This window comes from Pezoporus wallicus, unplaced genomic scaffold, assembly GCF_028554395.1.
Source record: "Pezoporus wallicus isolate ANWC-B61680 ecotype Strahan unplaced genomic scaffold, APGP_CSIRO_Pwel_v1 contig_2492, whole genome shotgun sequence".
NCBI lineage: Eukaryota > Metazoa > Chordata > Aves > Psittaciformes > Psittacidae > Pezoporus > Pezoporus wallicus.
Genome location: NW_026637796.1, coordinates 2,745,386 through 2,768,919, shown reverse-complemented (window position 1 = coordinate 2,768,919; position 23,534 = coordinate 2,745,386). Strand labels below are relative to the sequence as shown.

At 42.3% G+C, this 23,534-nt stretch overlaps 1 protein-coding gene across 7 annotated transcripts in view; it reads left to right on the top strand.

Moving 5' to 3' along the window:
• CUNH4orf19 (chromosome unknown C4orf19 homolog) overlaps window positions 1-23,534 on the top strand; it is a 267,441-nt gene that overhangs the window by 230,302 nt on the left and 13,605 nt on the right. The window lies entirely within an intron of this gene.

Here is a 23,534-nt window from a genome sequence, read left to right as displayed (position 1 = left end):
CTAAAGTCACTGTTCTTAGAATGTGGCAAAAAGATAATGAGCAACATTTAGCTTTTGTGACTGCATAGGTGTAACTGTTTCATTGTATCAGGGAGTAGAATTTTCTGCAGCTAAAAATGCATTTTCTATTTGTACATATGCAATTAATACAGTTCTGTTAAATATGTAAATGCCTGGCAAAGTGAGGGATCATGCCATCCACTGGGCATGTCTGAACACGAACAAAATAGCTGATTTAAGTCTTTCTGCTGCTTATACTGAAGCAGATATATGGTACGTTTCTTCAGGATGTCTCTCGCAATCCTGTGCCTCTCCAGTTCAAGAGGCCAAAGTGGAAAAAAAGTGGAGGAAGGTAATGACGGTTACCCTATTCCCAACTTTGGAATATCTGTGGGCTTCTCCCTTCAGAAGTATGGGAAGGAAGTAACAGAGTCCAGAGCTAGTACCAGATACTTGCATCCTTCTCGAACTACATTCCGTAGCTAACCATCCATAAGGATGTGTATAATTAGATCTCTTGTTGTCTGACTACCAGCAATTGTCATTCATCACATACTGTCTTCCATAGAACAGCAATTTCAGATTCGGAGAATGTTCTAAAAAAAACCCCTACTAATCCATACACTAGTCGTCAGCAGGAATCCCGAATGAACCACTCCTGGAAAATCCGAGTTGAAATAATCAACATCGTCTCCATCTCACTTTTACAGATGAAAATCCTCAGGAGTGATGCTTAGTTTTTGAAGAAAAGAAAAAACAGTGAAGAAGAAAGGAAGGAAGGAAGGAGTTCACTTGTATGCACAGCCTAGGCTTCCAGAGGTGCACAACAAAGGCAGCAAGGTGTGGAGTCCGAATGTGCTAGTGAATGACATTGATGCAGTTGTCTGGAGAGAGGTTAGCCTGAAATGTGGAAAAGTTGGCATGCATAGCAAGGAAAAGGTAGCTCCGCTAAACCATAGAACTGAACAGTACTGAATAGCTGGAGGACTTGCTGTGGTGTGGTTCTGGTTTGGTTTTTCCAACCAGTGCAAGCAATAGCTCATGGTAGGTACTTGTGATTCCCTGTACTTCTGGCTGTTTGATGTACTTTATATTTTGCCATGTTGTCTACCCAGAGATCGTTACTTAATACAAAATCTGAGAATGATGGCATTGCCCATCATGTGAGAAGGTCAAAGCAGATTAATAAAAGCATGTATTATAGGTCTTCCCTTATCCAGAGTAAGAACTGAGGCACAAAGTTCAAAGACTTGCGCCAAATATTTGGTTTTTCACTGGTTACTTGCACTGAAATCTAGATCTTCCGAATCATGGTCAAACTCTTGCTGGTTGTCTGACAGATTGTTCCACAAGGTCTGTAATGTGTACTCATTAGTTACACAATGCTCTGCTGAAGCAATGTAAAATGGGAAGTGCAGTCACTGGAACTTTGTCCTTTCCCGATAGCTATGCCTCCCTCCCAACAGCAACTCTCAGTTCTGCTAAAACATGCTGTACCAGGTACCTCTTCTGCAGGCATTTTTACACTCTCCAGCTCTTGCTTCATATGCTAGAGTAGGTGAATTGCCAGCAATCCTGAGCAGCATGGATGGTAGTATAGAGTTGCCAGTCAACCAGTATTCTTGGGATTTTTTTCAAACATAGTAATCTTTGATAAGAGTTGACATTACGTAGGGCAAAAATCATGGAACTGCACCTAGTAGGACTCTGAACAAAGGATGGTAACCTACACAGAAGAGAGGACAGTGTAGCTAGTGCTTTTTCTCTTTTGGGATCTTCCTCTGTCATTCAGTGGGGCAGGAGCTAAATCAATTTTTTGGTGACTTTGAAGTCCACCATGATAGCTGCTGCAATTCCACCATAATAAAACGTCCTGATATATCAATATGGCAGAGCACACCATCACTTCTTAGCCAAGTCAGGTGGGATAGTGTCAGTGCCCACAGTGCATTCCCCTCTCTCCTGGAGGTTTGGCTGCTTAATTAGATAATGTACCTTAACTAATTAAGACACCTGCCCTTGAGGCACTTCTGGCCTCCAGCAGCTTCTGGCCTCAATGCCTGCGGATCTTGCAGCCATTCAACAAAAAGATGGAGGAAGCCAGGTGCTTCAACCCTGCCATCACCTCTTAGGAGCTACATTTAAGCTGAGGCTCTTGTGCTTGGTCCCTGAGACATGTTGCAACCACACTTGTGTCTGGTTGTACCTTGTTGATCCTTACCTACAGACTTGGCTTCCTGGCCTGACTTTAGACATGCCTCACCACCACAGCCTTGTCTGGTGACCTGGACTGGTGACCTGCCTTGATTGTCCTTTTTTGGGTGTTGTGGGACAGCCCCCTTGTCAGTAAGTTGCTCCCCTCAGCTCATGGCTCATTTTCTCCTTCAGAGCAGTGCCTGCCCTTGCTGCTCCCCAACACACAGCCCCATAGCACAGCTCAGGTTACATGTCTACACTGCTTCTGATTCCAGTGGTGGGCTGGCCAGAGCTTGTTTAGGTGTTGCTACATGACACTGCTTCATTGAGCAAGCAAGCTAGCTCTTCTTAGAGCTTGTTATAGGGACCTCCAGTGCAATGGTCATGCTGTGTGAAAGGGCCCTTACTAGTATCCTACCTCTTTCAAAATACTGTGATCACATTCTTTTCCACTTCAAACAGTGCACCATATTTGCATGCTATGTTGATGACACAAAAAGAGTGCCTCAATGGAAAAGACTACATTTTTACTCCAGCTGGATGAATGCCATGATTGCTTGAGGCATCTTAGATCATTGCACAGTATTTATACAGTGCCACACCCTGTGATGTGAAGTAATTTTTCTTCAACAGATCTTTACTAGAACAGGCCTATGGGAGGGAGAAGAGCACCAGCAGCCAGGCTAACCATTGGGATGCAACCTAGGCATTGCTTTTGGAAGGTACATGTGTGGCTTACACCCACTAAGTTTTACATAACCTAAATTAGGGTACTCATTTGCTCATGCAGCTGCCAGAAAGTGTTCCTTTCATCTAAACAAACCTGAGGGTGCAAGAATTCAATGCCTCAAAGTAAGCAAATCAGGAAGTACTTCATTATGTAGAAGACTAGTTACTCTTTTGCATAAAGGGATTTTTTTCTTCTAATTGCATCATATATTTTCATGGTGTTAGAAAAGCTTTGGGGCTATAGATACTAAAAGATGATGAAGGTGCTCTTGCAGAGAGAACAGAGATGATTAAAATAGGGGCTCTGGGGAAGCTTGTACTAGCTCCATGTCCTTGACTGTTCTCATGCAACATGTCAGAACCCCAGAGAGATTTTAGGAGATTTTCCTGACATTTCTAAAGTGTTATATTTTGCAAGTAGAAATTCCTGCTACAGAAAGAAATGGAATCTGCTTTTGATTAGGAGTAAAATGACCAACAAAGATGTTCTGGCAGCAGTCATACTGGTCCTAGGTTCAACTGCATGCCTGTTTCCTTCTGTCGCTGTCTGGCACTCTTCTGTAATACTTTTTTTTTTTTTAACATTTCACACTAGATTTCATGTTTACAGAGGAGATGTAAATAACTTCGTTTTTGAGCTAAGAGCAGAACATGCTAATTACCTTTTGTATCTGTCCTTTGTTACTAATGAGATGGTGAGTTTCCATTTTGCATTAGTTATTTGCAAATCATTCTAATCAAAATAGTCCTCAGAAAGAAGTCTTCTTGCTACAACTTGATTTGTCCTACTTCTCTTGAACGTGTTTTGGGTGGGTTTTTTTGACTGTTAAGTAGTATTTAAGAAGTTTCCAAGTTCTGTTTTCTCAGGATTTTTTTTTCATAAGCTGTTACAGGATGATCAAACACAGCACTCCTATGGAGAGTCTTTTTCGATGTTTCCAACATCTGGTGCTTAGGATGTTGGCTCTGTAGATAATGAAAAGTCTTGCAGTGTCAAAGATTTGGAATTGACAAGGCAAGAACTGACTCAGAGTATGTCTCTTGCATGTATTAGTTAAGATGAGCTGAATAGCTTGAAGAGTCAGCCACTGATTGGGTCTTTGAGTTCATGAAGCCATAGATGCTTGATGGGATTAGTGGTACATGCATGTCTCTCCAGCTTGTTATTTGGAGTTTCATATCACAATATGTGCATATCACAAAAAATCTGATTCCAAAACAACCTAAACATAACCTGAAATGCAATTGCCATTTAGTATTTAATGGCCTGCTGCACCAATTGTGTCTTGTATTTTTTGGTAAGGAATTTCAAACGGTGGTTTGAGTGGTTAGAGACTGAGGTAACAGGCAGATACTGAGAAGCAGTGAACCTTGCAATTGGCAAAGTAGCAATATAATTTACAGTATGTAAGCAAGGAATAATTATACAGCCTTTGAAGTGCATTCCGTACAGTAAACTTGTAAAGAAAGTTATTAATAAACATTATTTTGAAAGAAGGAAAAAGAACCTTATTAAAATTGGACAGAGGTGGACTGTTGAGAGCAGATAGGACCAGCCATGATAAAGCCATGACATCTTCAAGACCTGCAGTAGGATTTCTAACATACCATAAAGAGGTCTGAGTGCAAATATCCGTTGAACTGAGAGGCAATAAAAGTCTGAGCATAGTGAAATAATCTGGATAAGCCTCAGAAAACCTTCAGGTTTTTTTTGCAGTTCCTGATGGACTTCACAGAGGCAGGCCTCAGTGCACGGGTCCTCTGAGGAAGAAAATGTGTTGTTCTTTTCAAACACTGGAGAAAGTCATATAAGACCTGATCACATAACTTAGTCATGTGGTCAGGAAAGGTTGCTTCCTGGTAAAATGGAAAGTAAAGGAAGAATTTTTAACACAAAAATATCTTCTGACAGCCTCTGGTTAATCTCTGTGATACACTGATGTCTTCATAGCACTGAGAACAAGTGTCAGTTTCAATAGTACCTGGAAATGACAATCAAATTGCAATTTAAGTAGCTGCTTCCAGCCACGGACACTTTTACAATATGTAACCTTGTTGGAGCTGAAATGAAAATAGTTAATGATGCTAGCCTATTATCTTAAGGGCAGATGTTTGCAAGGCATTACTAAATAGGTTCAGATTAAGGCAACAATTGCTTAATATTGTGGGCAAATTAAGGAATGTATTTTTGGACATCTGAGTGGATCTGCACTGATTATTTTTAGCTGTGTGTCTGTCCCAAGTACAGTATATTCTTGTTTCCCCTTTTCTAAAACTTCATGCCTCAACAAAGGATAAAAACTTCCATTGTCAGCTTTTGCTTAAAAAGAAGTAGGAAGTTCTATCATTAAAGGAACATAAGTGTATGTGAGAGGAGGAAATGAGAGTTTCAGATGGTAACTATCTTCTTAATTACAAATTTTAAGCACTTTCTGTCTCTCAGATCTAGCATGTTCTATCTGTGTAAGAGAAGAAACACAAACATCGTGAAGTATTGCCCTGCTGCATCTTACCAGGAAGGGAAGAAACTGGATTTTTAAAAGAAAACCCACAAAACTTTTGGCAGAGATTTATACTACTTTTGTTATTATTGTTTCATTTTACTTTTCTTCTAGTGCCTGATATTAAAGGACCCAAATTTATCCACAGGGTGGAGGAATTTAATCATTAATTCCAACAGGAACAGAATGGTACCCTTATTATTCCTATCTCAGATAACAAACTGCCCCTGGGGGAGGGGTTCTTTTGTTGTTGCTGGGTTATGTTTTTTAATGTGTTTATTATCCTTGGAGTATACAACCTAAGCCTCTAATCTCAAAGCAAAGCAGCGATTGTGACCCTAAGCGCAGGAAGTGCTCTAATGCTGCTGCTCAGTATTATGCAATCTGCTGAGTGTTGTGCTGTGCAGAATGCTTCCGTCTCCTCCAGACATCAACTTCCACAAGAGCTGTTTTTTTTCTAAACCATTCTAGGTGTTGTACAGAAAGAACAGCAGAGGAGCTGAACCAAGTTCTTGGTATGGCTTTTTACACATGTACACATGGCTCTAGGCAGACACTTTCTACAGGTGAAAATATGGCCCTCATCATGAATAGGTTTAAAAGCATCCATTGGCCTTGAATTTTTTTTATTTTTTTTTTCCTATCAAACTTCATACTTTGGCATTTGAGTGCTGTATAAGGTTAGTGTCTCCAGAGGATGGTGTGTTTTCTTAACAGTTAACTTTTGCCTAAATCAGAGGTTTCTCAACCACAGGGGATTGATGAGCTGGCCAAGTACAGAACTGCAAACTGTTTTCAGCTACGATGCTGAAGTACATGTAGCAAGCAGGGAAAAAAAGCATGGAAGGGCAAGGGCAACAGAGATGAGACCAGACAGCTTTAAGAGGGTTGCTATGTGTCCCGCACACTCCTAGTGCTGTGCTTCACTGAGGAGGACCCACTGAAATTCTGGCTCTTGTGCCAAAGGCTGTGCAGGAGAAGCAACTGGTGGGACATGTTAGGGAAACATAATAAACAAATTGATCATCAGAGGGAAACTGTAGAAAGGGCAGGCTGGAGGGTGCACTGTCCTGCCGCCATTACCCAACTAATCATCAACATCTGTCCTGCACACTTGAAAGTGCTGTACAGTGCTTGGTGCCAGAGACATCAAACCTCCTGCAACAAAAGGATGAACATGTGAAAGACAACTGGTAGGGCCTAATGAAGTTTCCAGAAGAAGCCATGTGGCTGAGTGTGCCTCAAGATTGCCATTTACATCAACCTGAAAGATGAGAGTTTGGGTTTGATCTGTGTTGGTTAAATCCAGACTCTAATTTTTACATAATTTGTATATAGAGAGTAATTGGGGTTTGTTATCTCTTTTCCACATGCAAATTTAGGTGCTTTGCCAGAGTGAATATCAAACAATGTTTCTTTCTGAAAATCATAAGGGGAATGAAAACCCTGATCTAGAGACTCTCATATTGATTTCCTGCATTTCCTGTGGTTTTAATATTACTGATCTGCAGTACAACTCAAAGATTCTTTTACTCTTCAGTGAAAGCAGTCAGATGATTTCAAACACTGATTTTCAAAAGTAATACTTAATTGACTTCCTAGTTCTGCGTTTGTGCAACAGAGTCACAAAGTGTGCATGTCTGCATTAAGGAATTCCCATCAGTGGTGAATCAAATTCTCCACTAGATGGTAATGTTGTTTCAGATGATTTGTGTTGGAAGAAGTTTCTCTGCCAACAGCTCCAAAAGGAAGTGGAAGCCATGAGACTTGTCCAAGAAATGATCTTTGGATGATTTGAGTAAGAAAAAGTTTCCGTTTATTAGAAAATATTTTTTGTTTTGAAAAGGTTTTAATGAAAACCTTGTACTGTAATTATAAAGATTAGAGAAGTCTTAGTTCATGAAACAACTTTTAAAATGTCTAAAAACAATGAATTAATTGACAGAGAATGCAAAAGACAAGCAGAATGATCTCTGCTTCATGCTCTTATCTGATACCCATCTTTGTTGCTGAGTGACTCAAAATCCTTCAGTTGTTTCTAGCTGCAGTTTTGCTGGGAAGTAGAAAAATAATCTTCTCCTCCTTTTATGGCAATGGAAATAGAGAAGCAAAACACTGTTGCTGCGCTGGTACAAGAAAACCTCACTAGCTCTATCGGTGCAATCCTGGGGGTAAAATAGCAGCTGTGCCCCTTTTCCATTGCCTCCTGGGACTTGATTCGGCCAGGCTGGCATGTTCAGATAAAGTACAAACCATGGTGTACAGGCAGCACAGGCTCTGGGCAAGCCCTGCAGCCAGTTCACACCAGCACTTGCTCTATGGACTCTCTACAGTGCTGGTGTGCAGCAACAGTGGAGCTCAGTGATGAGCCAGGAGAGCATGCTTTGTACCACTTCCATGTGGTGTCACTCTACTAATTTTAGTCCACTGTGCTAAAAATCAGATCAGGGGACAAGTACCTTACCATTCACAGTGAATGTGGGCTGCAGTTGGGACCAAAGGGTGGCCTTTATCACAGAAACATGATTTATGTTGTTTGCATTCAGCAAAACGCAACCACTATGAAGTGAAAAAATGCCAACATATTCCACAAGGAGAAGGAGAGTTCCTGCATGTGCTACAAGCAAACAGCTGCAGGCTTGCTCCTAGGCAAATGTCTCAGGCCAGTGGAGCTCTGGAAAATGTTTTAATAAGTCTTTAAATAGCACATAGCATTAAAGCTAAATATTATTTCCACCTTCAATCTTGACCTAAGGTTTCTAGCTTCTATACTAGGATTTACCATGAAATTCAATTGACTCCTTTACATTGAATTCTACCTTAGTATGCTGATAGATCTCAACTGCAGCATTACAAATAGTAACCTAAAAATAGCTCAATTTGTTTCTTAGAGGCCATCCACCGATGTTACAAATTAAAAGCAGAATTATGGTATTTGCAAACAACATGCTCTCTGCTAGTGCTGGCTGAGAGCATCATCACTTGCATCGAGTGAAAGAGTCCCTGTCAACAGTGGATCCTCTGATCACGTGAGACTCAGTTACATATACTTTAAAGTTCATCTGTGCTAGTTTTATTTTAATAATAAAGTTTAAAAAAAGCTTTTCGCCTTCCACTTGGAACAGAGAGTAAGAAAGACACCACCAGGAAAAATTCAGTTGAGGCTTGATTTAAAGTAAGGATTCCATGTGCCTCTGTTAATTGTTGTTAAATGATTATTTGGGCCTTGGCTACAGAGATGATTATGGCTGTAGATACAGTTACAATTTGAATATAATATAGGGAGGAAAATGTAAAGCTTCTGCTTCAGGTTTGGATTAGTATTCCATATTCTGTAATCAGGCACACTTCAGCCTGATGGAAACATGGATAACTTTTTTGCTTGAAATCAGAGAAAACAGGTTTATCCCACTCTAAAAGACATGGGATGAATCTCACACTCGGGGAAGTCTCTGCAGGTCCTTCAAAGGGCACTCTCCCATTTCTGTTTGATGCTCCCCTGCCTTACCTAGACAGGCAAAATTTACAGTGAGAGGTAATAGTTTTAATCAGAGCTACCATATCGGATGACTTTTTGAGTGCTGATAATATTCAACTGTCTGGATAAGAAGCTGCAAAATCAGAACCAAATGAAGGTTAGGCACACTTGCTCTTACTTCATGCATATCACACTGAATGTTTTTTCTCACCTACGCACCAAAGACACCTTCTCATGGCTGTATCTATTTCAGTCCCCAACTGACCAGCAAGCACACCAGCCAGAACAATCTTAGTTAAAAAAATCAAAGGTGTAGTTAATTCTAAAAATGCTAAATGGTGCTGTATCAGCCATAACTGCCAGTGGTTTCCACTGGGATATGGCTTCAGGAAGAGCTTAAGTACAGGACTGAAGGTTAAAGACCAGATTTTCCTGAGAAGAAGGATGAGTTCATCCTGGTTATCCAGCCTTCTGTCACCACACTAAGACTTGGGGACTGCAGCATATATTTTGATTTGAGCACAGTCTTCTTTCACAAACAGCTGCCCTGATACTTAATAAGATAATTTCAGATTCATATATTATAATGACCTTTACAACCATCATGAGCCTGTAGCTACATGGAGAAGTAGTGTCTTCACCTTGCACATCATCTGAACACAAAGAGAGTAGTCTTTCTGCTACTCTGCAGAACAAATCTTTGGGGAAATCTCTGGTCAGCCCATCTCCTACACACAAAACAAGTTTCTGACCATACTCAGTGACAGCCCATTAACCCGTGAGACCCACTCAACATTACACAATGCAAGTGGCTGCCAGCCTATTAGCAGAACAACCTAAATGTGCTACTTCCACAGAAAACATGCAAGAGACCTGTAAAACCTCTGTTTTTCTTCCTTTTTTCCTAATTTACATCTGCTTTCATACCTCATTCTGAGATGCTAGAACATGCTGGGTATCAGACTCCCAGAGGCGAGGACAGTACTTGACCCCACAATTTTTTCTGACCAAGTTTGAGGGGCAGAACCTCTTTCATATCACTGATGTATGGCACTGCTGCTGGGTCGCTGGCAAGTTCATAAATACACACAAAGATCTGAAAATGAAGATGGTTTTATTTAAGTTGAAATGTGTCAGATATTTGTGTCATGTTGCGCACAAATTCTCATAATCTTCAATATTATAAAATCTAATTTAATACGGGGTGTTGTAATTTGGTGATTAAGAAGAATCTCATTTAGAAATAATGTCACAATTTCCACTTATCACCCCAAATTAAAATCCCAGGAATCGTACAGCTCTCTGTTAGAAAAGAGCTAGTTAGAAAGCTAGAAAGCTCTTCTATAAAGCTTTTCATCTACAGATTTTCAAGTGCTGTAGAGACGGCAATCCCATTTTCTTTCTCACAGTAGTGGAAACATAATGAGTTTAAATGTTCCTGTTTGGGCTCGTCCTGCTCTGCAAAAGCAGAGACCCAATGGAGATGAATGCTGGAGAGCCCTTAGCTCTCCTAAGCCCTTCTAACCCCTAAATCACCCTGCCTTTCCTGGGTATAAACTCCTACTCAAAGTGCAGAGCATGGTGGCACTGAGCCAGGGAGAGAAGCAGAAAGCGCTGCAAGTTATTATGGGGAGGGATGTGGGGGAGGTGTTAGGACATATGAATAACCAGCAACCCACATGCAACTGAAGTCTTAAGAGTATTTTTCACTTTTGGCTATACATTAGATGTCTGAACTGTATGTTGTAAATGGAGCACAGTTAAACATGTATGTTAACCTTTAGAAAGCTGGAATATTTAATTGTTAGGGGGACACTGGGGAAAGCATCAACATGTGAGAGCTGATGGGCACCACTGAGACATGACTTAATTGATTTAAACAGTCTGGTCTCCTTTATTTGTCCTGTGTTGCTGCCTGTGCATCCCGGAGGCACACCACCTCAAAGCCCAGCACGCACAGGCTCAACAAGTGACAGGATTCGTCCTGTCCATACCTTTCTGTGCAGAGCAAAACACATGGTGGAGTGAGCAGAAAACACCTCTGTGAAAGGCAAATTACTAGAGCTGAGCTTGCTGTGCTGAGAGCAAGTGGGGCAAGATCCTGTGCTGTGTCCGTACAAGGAGCCATGCAGAGTCCAGGGAGAGGATAACACAACCAAACTTTCTTGGGCTGGTCACGGGATTGGAGAAGGAACTGTGGCCTAACATAACCTTGTGGCTTGACTTCCCACTAACCAGCTTTTTTTGGAGCACTTCACAGCTGGAGTAGAGCTCTGTGCTCCTGCTCTGCATTGCTGTCCATACATGAACCAGCATGGGGGTGTCTGCTCCAGCTCCCGTTGTTAATGTGTGAGACAGACAGACACATCCCAAGCCTCCACAGGTCACTGGAGCAGCATGGCTAGCCAGCTGCAGGCTATGCCTTTGCGCAGCCCATTTCTACAAAAGATACTGAAAAACTGCTCCCTCAGCTCTAATCCCCAGTGCATCCTTGCTTCACCTGATTTCAGTCTCTTCAGCAAGGTGATCCCCTACACAGTAGGAAAAGAGAAGAAGATGAGTAGAATACCTCACCTGTAGCAGCTTTGTGCTGTGAAATGGGAGCAGGACTGAGGGAAGAAAGCTTGTACAGGTACAAGGTGGGCTGATGAAGTAGGACAGCGCCACTGAAATAGTACAGGCGACTGGGGCAAACCTCCTACAAAAAGATCAGGAAGCGGTAGTGCCATGCAAGTGATTTGCTGTGACTTTTTGATGTCATGTCATAGTAAATATGGCTATGTGTAAATACTAAAGCTGATTCGGAAAATAAATGTGTAAATTTGATGTCCCGAGATTTTAAGCAAAAATATACTGACAATGGAACAGGTACTATCCCTGGTCTTTTTGAACCTAATACCCAGAACAAGCAGGAAGCATTAGAGCATAAGCAGGATTTCCTCCTAGTAAACCTAATTTCCCCCATTGAGTCTAATTACATTGTACTAAATGCCCTTTTTTTAGCTGACAGGTAAGTTAAATAAAAGAAAGAATAGACAGAAAAGCAAAAAAAAAGAAAAGCAAGAGAGCATGTAATTGCATTGCCTTTGGCATGGGAAAAGCTGCAGCCAGAAGTGGTTCATGGATAGACTGTGTCTTAGGGCTGTGTACAACTTGTACCAGTGCCTGAGCTGTCCTTACTGCACTCCCTCATGACAGCTGGTGCACAATGAGTTTGGATTACTTTCCATGCATACTTGTTTGTACTTACTAATGAAAAATCAAACCTAAAATATTGTGCTTCTTCAGCCATTTGCCAGCCACCTGATCCCACTGGATTTCACCTCACTCTACTTGTCTGATTTCACTGCACACTAATTTTCCCTCTTATCTTTTCCTCGTCAGAGCCTCGTGTTCATCCAGATAAATCTTAATTGCTGATGATCTTTCTCCACTATTTTAGCTGCAGGCTTTACAAAGGTTTTTATTATCAAGAATCTGCAAATTATGTAGAATGTCTTCTTTTGCGTTCGATCTGCTGTCCCCTTCACCTTTAGAGCAGTGACAACACAGCCTTTAAAATTACTCTTCTGGAGGATTTTTCCCTAACTACTGGCTTGTGCAAGATGCCACGAGAAAAGCGGCAGAGAGACATGGGGCTGAAACAGAAGAGGCTCAATTATGCTCCCGGAAGAGAGCAGCACGCAGGACACCCCATCCAGCTGCAGAAGGTGCAGTAGTGCAGATTGAAGTTTGGGAGGTTTGTGCTGTGAATGGGGCCGCTGTGGCCCTCCGGCAGGTGTGGCTGGTGCCTGTGGGAGCAGCGCCTTCCTATTGGGAGCACCAGCAGAATGCAAATGTGGAAACCTTGGCAGGAGGGTGCGCTGGGGGCAACGCCAAGAAATCGCATCCGCCGGAGCTGCGCGCCGCGGGCCAAGCGTCAGGCGTTCTCCCGGAGGGTCAGACAGCCCCAGCCGCTCCGCATTGCTTCATGAGATAGGCAGTCACTTGGCAACAGCCCGCATCCCGTTCACAGCGGCGACGGGTTCCGTGTCCTCCCCTACGGCCAGGGTGAGGGTCGGGGGCAGACGGGCAGCCTCTGAGGGGAGGGAGACTGTGGCTTGCCCCAGTCTGCGGCAGGTACTGCAATCGGACTGTAAAGGTCACCGTGTTGCTTCCTGAACACGTCACAGAAACAAGGCTGGCAAAGGGCACGCACGCAGCAGCAGAAGACCTTGAACCCTTGTGCAAATATACCAGGGGACATGGCAAAGCAAACACGGAGGAGCCGAGCGAGAGCTGTGGTGGTTAAAGCTTCCTCTGAATAGCAGTTTTTAACCAGAGTTGGTCACGAATTTTGCAACCAAATACTTTCTATCAGGTAGTCCCCGCTCTGGTCAGGCTTGAGAATTTTTCACTAGGACGTACATGTATTGAACAAATCCTTTCCCTCCTTTTCTCTTTTCTTTTCTTTCTTTTCTTTTCTTTTCTTTTCTTTCTTTTCTTTTTCTTTTCCTTTTTTCTCTTTTCCTCTTCTCTTCTCTTCTCTTCTCTTCTCTCTTCCCTTCCTTCCTTTCCCTCTTCATTTTTCTTTAAAGAAAGAGGAGTGCTCCTGAGGACAAAACAGGCTATTGGGTCATAACATCCCTTAAGTCCCTTTCCCACAAGCAGCCAGCAGTGGGGTGATTAAAGCCCTCCTCTGGGATGAGGAAGGAGCCCCAGTCTGGATACACCCCTTGCCAGCTCCAGGCCAAAGGAACAACACTCGCTGTTTTCCTTTCCCAGTTTTCTCTGTTGGGGAGTGATAAGGTGTATGGTTTTCAGTGGTTTCTGTGAAAACTCCAATGCTTATTGTAGAAAATTGTTCACTTTACAGAAGTAATTGTTTCCTTTTTGGTTAATAGGTGCTCCCACCTTGGGGCAGGTGGAACAAATGGCTGGCTTGCTAGCCCAGGTTGAGGGTCAATCAGTGCTGAATGCCTCAGATCAGGCTCTTGGATGGTGGGGCATCTATTGGTTTTTGCAAAACCTTTGGGCTCTTTCCAGCTCGGGATAGGAAAGGCTTTGAAATTTTGTAGTTTTGTGGGATGAGGAAACTATTTTCCACCAGACACTGTTCCTTAGAAAATATGTGATGAAGCAGCCAAGGAAACAGGGAGAACAGCTAAATCTTCATCATCTGTCAAGCTCACTTCAAGCAGGGGCAAGGAATGGTTGGGTTCACTTCAGGGCTTTTAATGTTCTGCCGGCCTTACTATGGGAGTTTATAACAAGGTGAGAGTTCCCTGAAACATTTTCAGCTGAAAATTATGATACCAGAAAATAAGCTGAAGGATATTTCTTTTTGAGACTGGGTTGGGAATCACTGGGACCTTGAGCTTGGAACAGCAGATAGCCTATCTGTGTGCAACTCTGAGGTAAGAAAACCATACATTTTATGGAAACACGTTTTAATGATGGTATGTTTAAAGGCAAAAAAGTCTGCGCGAACAAGTATTTGTGTCAGTGCTACTCTGTTGCAACCAATTTACTGGCAAAGCTTCTTGAGGCAGGCACTGCCAATAAGTCATGAGTGAAGTCACTGGCAATTAAAGACGAGTGAATGTTAGGATAACAGGGAGTTGTATTTGGAGGTGACATTGGAGGTATTTTTGTTCTTTTCCATGTATGTTAAGAGCTTTGTGCAGTATTTTGATACATCATTACTCCATAGATACCACCTTTTTTTGCTGGTATTTTGGTGAACCCAGAGTTCAGCAAAAATGTTCTTTATGATTTATTTTTACTTCTCTGTTTCCATACGCACTTCCGAATAGCTTCAGTTAACTGTTACTTTTACTGAGATGAGTTTACATTTTCTGAAAGGGTAGGAAGTAAAATTTTGTTTATGACATCACTGAATAATTAATAATTCAAGGTGCACATTACTTATTTTGTACACTACAATAATTTCCTTGGCTTAGATATTCCCCATTTGTCAGCTGATGCCTGTCTTTGAAAATGAGTTTCTAAATGTCAATAATTCCAAATCTGTCTAGTTCCAATAGCCTGATAAAAGACTGTGTTCTGGTTAGATGGATAATTTACTCCTCAACTGATAAGCACTAGATGTGGTGCAATCACTCTGCAAGGTTCTTGTGGTGAAAGCTGTTGGGTTCTCTGCATATTGCTTTTGATGGTTTGGTTAGCTTTCCCCAACATTGCTAGGTAATTTTGTGCCAATGTGGAACACAAAATATTCCTCTGGCTTCTCTGAGAGCCATTTCTGCTGTAGGTTTCTAGGAGGGAAGCTTGGTCCTTCCATAAAGGACCATGACTTCTATTTTGCTCATACTTTTCATGAAGCATGTGTGAAGATACAGCTCTTTGTGTCTGTTCCTTTCCTTCAGATCACTTGAAGTCAAACTTGTGGTCCCTGCTTCTTTGTCACAATAAAATTAATGCAAAGGCAGTGGGGGAAGCCAGTGGCTAAGGTGAAGGGAAAATGAGTGGCTGAGAAAAAGACATGTTTTGGGTGGTGTGAAACAAAGTGAGAAGGAGGAATGATCTGCAGTCAGTGAGAGGAGGAGAGCAGAGCGAGGTCGGTATCGTTGCAGGGTAAGAAGCTGCTGAAGTCTTTGTCCCAGCAATTGCTCTGTTGGACATCAGCAGTGTAGTAGTACAGAGCAAGAAAAGAAAAGTGCTGTTTTTTAATGGCACATATTACAGTTGGCATATATTACAAGCAGATAATGTTTAAGTAGGCAGTGTATCATTGATGCACAGTTAAACATCACCCTTGCAAGAACACATGTAAGCCTATTTAACAGAGCTCCATTTTCCAGTGTAATTCACAGAGACTTATCTATGTAAAGACGTACTGGAGCAAGCCTCCTGCTAATATTGCTTAGCTAGGAGACACTTTGGGCCTCTGAGATGATCATTAACTCATATTTTTCATAGAGTGCTGTTTGATGGCTTTCCAAGCCACATGTATCTTCTTTAGCACAAACTTCCATGGTCTTCCTTTTTCCTCTGTTCCCTGCAGACTCCACTCCAGTTCTTGCCTGTTAGCTCTGATACCTGATTTCCTCAGACAGTGGCTAATCCATTTCCAGTTTCTTTAATAGTAGCTTTGATTCATCTCTCTTGTACTATACTGTGCTCTCATGTGTTATCCATCCTACTATCCATTAGTCAAAAAAGTGGAGGGATAGCAATGTTTTGAAGTAATCTCATCAGCTTCTTTGTGGTCCCCAGTGTTTGACCTTTCAGTAAAATTCTCTTTACATTGGTGTTCAGAATTGAAGCTTATTTCTCCGTCAATCTTAATTTCTACACCACTTTGAAACTAAAAGCTACTGGTTCTCCTCCAGTCCAAGTACTATTATCTCCTTCTATCACAGGACTAACTCACAAAGTTTCCAGCCTGAATGACTCTGCTTTTGACAGTGTGTTTTGCTACATTATTCAGTATCCTTTTTATCTTCACTTTATCAGCCTTTATCAACTTCCTGCTTTGCAAGGTTGCTTGTTTCAGCTTCCTCCCGTTGTCGGTCTTTGGAGTCACACACCATCACGTCTGGTCAACAAATCAGATATCATCTGTGAACTCTAGGTCTTCCAGCATTTTGACTGATGTTCACCACATCCCTGTCAGTGGTATTCCTCAGTCAATAAATGGAAGAAGTAGCAAGAGTGTTAAGAAACCTGGTTATCTCACGGTAGTCTCTGCTTTGAATGACTGGGAAAAACCTGCTTTCTCAATTGCAGCCATTAACAAACCTTTCAATGGCCCAACTCTCCATAGATCAAATGTGTTCTCAGGGTTTATAAAATGTGTTGATTTGACTGCTACAAGATGCTCTGTACAGTAGATGCCCCTAACATAATTTTACAATCCTATTACTCTTTTTTGTATTCCGAGTTTGAAATGATAATTTCAAAATTAGGAATCCAGTGCCTCAGATTCTCTAGAGTGTTCTTGACAAGAACATACATAATATAAAAATAAGCTTTATCCTCCAAGCATTTAATCAAGATGCCTCTTTCTACTCATGGGCAACATTTTTTTTGTCTGACTTACACCAAGAAGTTCATTTGTGGCAGCAGTAGAGGTTGGGCCTCCTGTATTTAACAGCTCAGCCATGATTCACCCGTTCCACAGACTGCAGTTTCATTATGCAGGGCTAGAATGGCATTCCACAATCCGGCACGTTTTTAAAACCAGTGGAAGAGAGGCAAGAAAATGAGACTTACACATTGATAAACAGAGCTGTTGATTTTACAAAGTCTTTTAGTCCTGGATTCCCTTTTCTTTTTTTTTTTTTTTTTTTTTTTTTGCATCTAAATGTTTAACATGATCTATGAGGAACATTTTGGCCCTCAAAGCCTCTCATCCTGCCAAAGATACTTGTCATGCAGATATGACTTTCCTTATCTTCATCTGAAAGGGACAGAAGATGGGAATGCTCAGCAGCTGGCAGGAGTGAGCTCTTAATTATTAAAGAAACTGAATGTCTCGCAGCGCTCCTTGCCAGCAGCCGGTACCAGCTGCTTCAATGGCAGCTTCTGGGGCGATGCTGGCTGGCGCAGATCACGTACCTTGTTGAAATTTCTTTGTAATATTGTGCAAAAGGAGGCCTTCCCATGTTCCAGTGTCATGTAATTGTGCTAACTTCCTTGTATCCCATCCGTTTGCTAATACACCTCCCCACTGTCGTTTTTTTTTTTTTCTCTTTAATTTTGAGGCAATTTCAAACGGAATTGCCTTGCGTATTTTCCACTGACAAACTGGACCTGTAGGCATGTCTGTGGACCATTGGCAGAGCTAATCTAGGCCAGTAACTTGTGTCACAGCTCTTATTTGTGTGAAACCTGACAGGTTTAAGTGTATGATTTTCTGCATTAAGCTCTCCTCTCAGGACCTGGTTTCACACCAGATCGCAGCCTGCACCTGCATGAGAATGCCTTGCTGGGGGAGCCACCACATTCACCACCCTGTGCCATGTCTCAGCGTGGGTAAGAGCAGCACAAACACCTGGGCAGGAGTTTCTCAGAAACATGGGGCTATATCTGCAGGGATGACCACACGGGACCATTGCATGTGGAGGTCAGATTTCATGGGAAATACTGCTACAGCTTCAGCTCAAGCTCAGCTTGCCCTGCAGAGAGACTTCCAGCCTGGGATGTCTGCACCAAACCACAGCTCCTCCCTCGCAGTTGCATAAGGGGAATGGAGGCCCTTTGCAATGGGTGTGAGATCTGGCCTAAAGACAAGGGGAGAGGGTGAGGATTCAAGTAAGTGTGGAAGCAGAGGAGGCAGCCAGAGAGGCTTCTCCAGGGCATGAGAAAGGTGAGGGGAAGAAGGACAGGAGATCCTGGCCTGCCCTGAAACAAATGCAGGGCAGGGCTGGAGTGTGTCTTTATCCCAACAACTATTTCCATCCTGAGCAGCCCAAGGTAGCTCTAGTGATAGTACTTGGCTTTTTACCTGTGCAATGTGAGAAAATACATGGAAACTCACCACTGGATCCAACTGTCCACTCAATATTTTGATTTAAAGGAGGTGAATTGACTCTCTGCAGGGAAAATGCAAGGGGATGCTACACAGGAAAAAGGCTCTGCTTAGTGTTTGTGTTTAGTCAGGAAATACATCAAAATGGTTTTCAATTGCTGGTGAAAATGAACTTCCCTGGTATGAAGAGAGACAGATGAATCTTCCCCTTATTTTTCAAAGTGGTCAGGTCCTGAACTTCTAAAGCATTTCTTCCTTGGGAATCTCCCAGGAAGAGTCTCCTCCCATCGGAGGCAGTGTGGCCAGGCTGTTAGCACCTCTTAGAAGCTCCTGTAGGAGGTTGCTTTCCCACAGCACCAAGTTCCGCAGATCCCTGACTGGTTTGTTCCTCAGCTTCGTGTCTGGTTTGGAGGCAGAGACCTGCTGAACCCGCAGGCTGACGGTGATCCCTATGTTGCTGTCTCCACACATCATCACCTGATGGATGTGTACTTGCCAGGGCGCCCTGCTTCACCACCTACAAGGATGGATGAATGCCTCTTAGAAGTGCTAAACATGACCTAAGACTGCACCTGGTGACGTCAGTAGGGATTTTGGTGTAGACATAGGAAGCAGGTTTTCTGAAATGCCACATTTGTGTTTGCTTTGCTGCCTCGTGTGAAACAGGACATGTGGGGACCAGCAGCCTTTCTCCAGCTTGCTTTGACCCTGTGCCATGGGGAGCCCGGAGGAATACTAAGCCTCACCAATGGACAAGCCAGGTGGGATGCAGGGTGGGGTGGGATGCTGGAATCGTTGGGACCTGGTGAACCAGATCATCTGGATGCATTTCAGCAGGGCATATCCTTGCAGGTTGCTGCTCAATCCCAAGGCAAGTGCCTGGAGCCATGCAGGTTATCATTCAGTTTCTGACCTGGGGTCAGACACCTTCAGGGAGCTAATCCCTCTCAAACACATCCCTGCTTGATTTATTTAACATCGGACTGGGTGAGCGTAGTCAGGGTAGGTATTGTTACAGTGCCGTCATGTTTGCATTTGGTGGATCCAGTTTGCTTTATTCACATGTCGTTTTCTGCCATTGTAATTATATTGTTTGTTTTGGAGGGGGCTGTTTTCTTAATCTTTGTCATCTCCCAGAAAACGGTACAGATTTTCTGTTAGGATTGTTTCAAAATTAAACTTAAAGCACAGGATCAGATTCTTCCTTATGGGAAACCTTTCTACGAAACCTAAAGTCACAGTCCTGGTCCTAAGAGATTGCAAAGAAAACTGGATCAAGCTCAGGTTTCAATTCCTATACATATTTGAAGAGTCAAATCCTATTTATGCAGAAACCAACAGCTAAACTTGCCAATGGTCTTCAAAATGGAGAAGACTGAAAATAACAGTGAAATATATATCAAGTATATAGAATTTGTGTTAGAAGCAGTTAGTAGGTGTTCTCGTGAAGTGTCCCTCTCTTGTTTGTTCTGCTCGTGAAGCTTTGAGAAACAACCCAGTCAACCTTTCTGTACTGACCTGGAGACTGGAGGCCTCAGGAACTTCCTCTGTAGCTGTACTTCACCAGTAATCCCAAGAGGCATGTTTTACTTTATTCAGACCATTAGTTTTCTATCACGGTATGTATCTTTTTTGAGATTAGCCTCCTTTAGTGCTAGATGCTGTATAAACACAGTGCCTGATCTTTCGCCATCCAGCAGCAGACTGAGAGCAATGGCACAACCATCTGATATTTTCTTTTGTAACTAAGTAAAGTGATAGGTTTCTTCTTGGGTTAAATTAATCCTGTTTCTTCATTCAAACCCTCTGACCTGTCATGGAATGCTTTCTTATTACAGAGCAGGAAAATGGCTGATTGTTTTCATAGGTTTTAAGGACAAAAGGGACCATGTTGACATTTTCTTCAAAATACAGACCACAGAATTTCTCCAAGTAGTTTCTGTGTGAAGTCCCGGAATCTCAAGAGGAAACAGCAAAATGTTTTCATTTTCATTTCATTTGAAGGATATTCCATCTTGATATCAAGACTTCAGGTCATTGGCAATCCATCACAGCGCTCCCTGAGGTCTTCCAGTTTTTAGTCATCTTCACAACTAAGATTTCAAACCTAAGATGTTATGGTTCTTTTTGGGGGGTTCTTTCCAATGCCCCTTAAACAGCAAACTAAATACTGGCTTTTGTCACTTAGGAAACATAAATAAGATTATCTGGGGCCTCTCCAATTATCCTCTTCAGAGAATTTTCATACCAAAGAGCCTCCTTAAGGCAGCTAATTCCTATATGTGGAAGCTTAAATAATAGCTCTGCCTATTTATAGCTACGTTAAGTTTTCCATTTATTTCCATCTTGGTCTTGTGTGTAAGCCTCTGCCATGCCTGCCATTTCTGAGCCATGAGCACACTGGGAACTCATGTGACTGTGCACTGAGAGGAGAACATGAACACCTCTCCCACCACCTTCCAGGTTTTGTATAGGCATAGAAAAAGAAAAAGGAATAAAGAAGAAAAGACAAATTCAAACGAACAATTCTTCTGTTAAACAACGTTTGTTTTGAAATTCTGATCCTGACTTGACATTTAGCAAACTTTTAAGCTAAGTATTTTATATATTAATGACCACTGGGATGCAAGCCATGAGCTGACATGTCAGCTATAAAAAAAAAAACACCTTAGTAATGTGCTTTGTTATCAACATAGAGGTCTCAGTTCAGCTGCTTCTGTACAGTTGTCCGGTATTACCTGAGAATACTAGATGGTCCCCACCTTGTCCCCAGCTATAGATTTCTCATATATTCATAACTCATGACAGATTTCCCATGTGTCATATCTGTCAGCTGCATGTGGGTGTCTCATGCACCCTGGGACCTCTTAAGTGGCACTACATGCAAAGATGTGGACAAGGAGGCAAGCCATGCATTTGTTTCCTACTGAATTTAAATGCTGAACAGGTTAGAAATTACTGTCTGGTTTGGATTTCTTTCATCCAGCAAATCTGACTTGCTTGCCACATCCTTACAGAGGCACTGTTATGGTTTTCTGGAGTATGCTGGTGTACAGTTTGTGAATTTTTTGCAATTTATTATATCATCTGTGAGTTGAGTTTTGTAACCAGTTACAGCAAAGCTGCCTTTTGTTGAATTATCATTTTTTCTGCAGAAAAGACTGTGAAGAAAATGGAAAATATATGTCCTTTTTAGCTGTGAGGGAGCATAGGATAAAATTGAGTGACACCACATACAAAGCTGCAGAGAAGGAATCAAAGAATCATAGAATAGTTAGGGTTGGAAAGGACCTTAAGATCATCAAGTTCCAACCCCCCTGCCATGGGCAGGGACACCTCACACTAAACCATCTCACCCAAGGCCTCATCCAACCTGGTCTTGAACACCGCCAGGGATGGAGCATTCACAGCCTCCCTGGGCAACCCATTCCAGTGCCTCACCACCCTAACAGGAAAGAATTTCCTTCTTGTATCCAATCTAAACTTCCCTGTTTAAGTTTTAACCTGTTACCCCTTGTCCTGTCACTACAGTCTCTAATGAAGAGTCCCTCTCCAGCATCCCTATAGGCCCCCTTCAGATACTGGAAGGCTGCTATGAGGTCTCCACGCAGCCTTCTCTTCTCCACGTTGAACAGCCCCAACTTTCTCAGCCTATCATCTTCATATGGGAGGTGCTGAAGAGCAGGCTGGGTCTCTGAGCAGATATGAGTTAGAGATGGTTTTCTTCATCTTAGTGTCTCTGGTCATGGTAAGGTACTGTGTAACAGAGGTGTTGAGTTTATTTTTAAATGTTAATTTGTAAAATCATATGCCTGATAAAAGTTATGTGGCATTGGACAGGGCATAAAGTAAGAAGCTTTACCTGTGCATTCATGAACTGGCATGGAGAGTGGATTAAAGGGGATTTGGAACTACTGTGTAATCCATTAGTGTTTTGTGAGAGAAGAAAAAAGGAGCAAAAAGGAGAGACTCTTGAGCCGTTAATCACACATCCATTCTTGGCATTACAACTACACTTATATTTTGTTGTGTCATACCTTACAGAGGTTGTTATGGCTGTACCCAAGGACAAATGGACCCTTCAGACAATGTACCTGATCCCTCAGCAGCTGCCTGGGGTGTTTAGGCATGCCAGCTCAAGCACAGGAGGTATGTATATTCCTGTGTCCCATGATGTGCCCAGGAACTGAGAGCTCCAGAGGTCTGAGTTTGGCTGTAACATCAACTGAATTTCTGAAGGCCTTGAATTCCAATCAGGAATAGCAATAACAGAGCTCATAAGGACAGCGGAAACAAACAGGGCCAGTTTGCCAAGGGCGTCAAGCCTACGTGTAGAATTTACATCATTGGCTTAGACAGAATACTGAAGAACCTGCCAATGTCTTGATATCTGATTAACATCAAGGTAAGTATAGGAGGAGGTATCTTCAGTTTCTGCTGTATCTGAAACAGCCACCCCTATGCCTGAGGCTTTGAGTTTTCAATTTGCTGCCCTATCCATACCCAGAAGGGTGGGACTGGGAAAGGTTTTCCTCAGGTAGATCATCAGCAGATACAGCTGAGCTTGCTCTTGGAGGAGCCCCGCAAGGCAGGCACAAATAGGATGCCGATGCTTTTGCATGTCAGATGTGTGATATATCACCACTTCAAATGGTAAAGGAAGGAATTTCAGAAACATATGTAGAATAAATGATGGGAATGAAACCAAACAGTTTTTACAACTCTGGAGCTAAACCTGGAAGGAAGGAGGCCCATAGCTCTTACCCCTTGAGCTCACAGGGCTCAGCTGAATCTGTCTATACCCTGACAATTCCCATCCACCAACATCCACTGGTTTGACCCCTTTCTCTCTTGGTCTCAACCCAATCAAGCTAATTCATGGTCTTGCTAGTTTGAACCTCATCACATATTCTTGCTGCTCTTCAATTACATCCACACTTGTTCAGCCCGTATATGCATGATCCAGTGGTACAGTCACAAGTAACATTACTCATATTTTGATCAAGTCAAAAGTGAGAAAAAAATATTTACAAGATGTACCATTGTAACTATTCACTTCAGGAAAAATGTGTCAGAATGACAGGGCTTTGAGGAAAAATACCAGAATACCAACATGATTGAAAACCATGTTGAAAATCTCACATTCTTAAAAGCA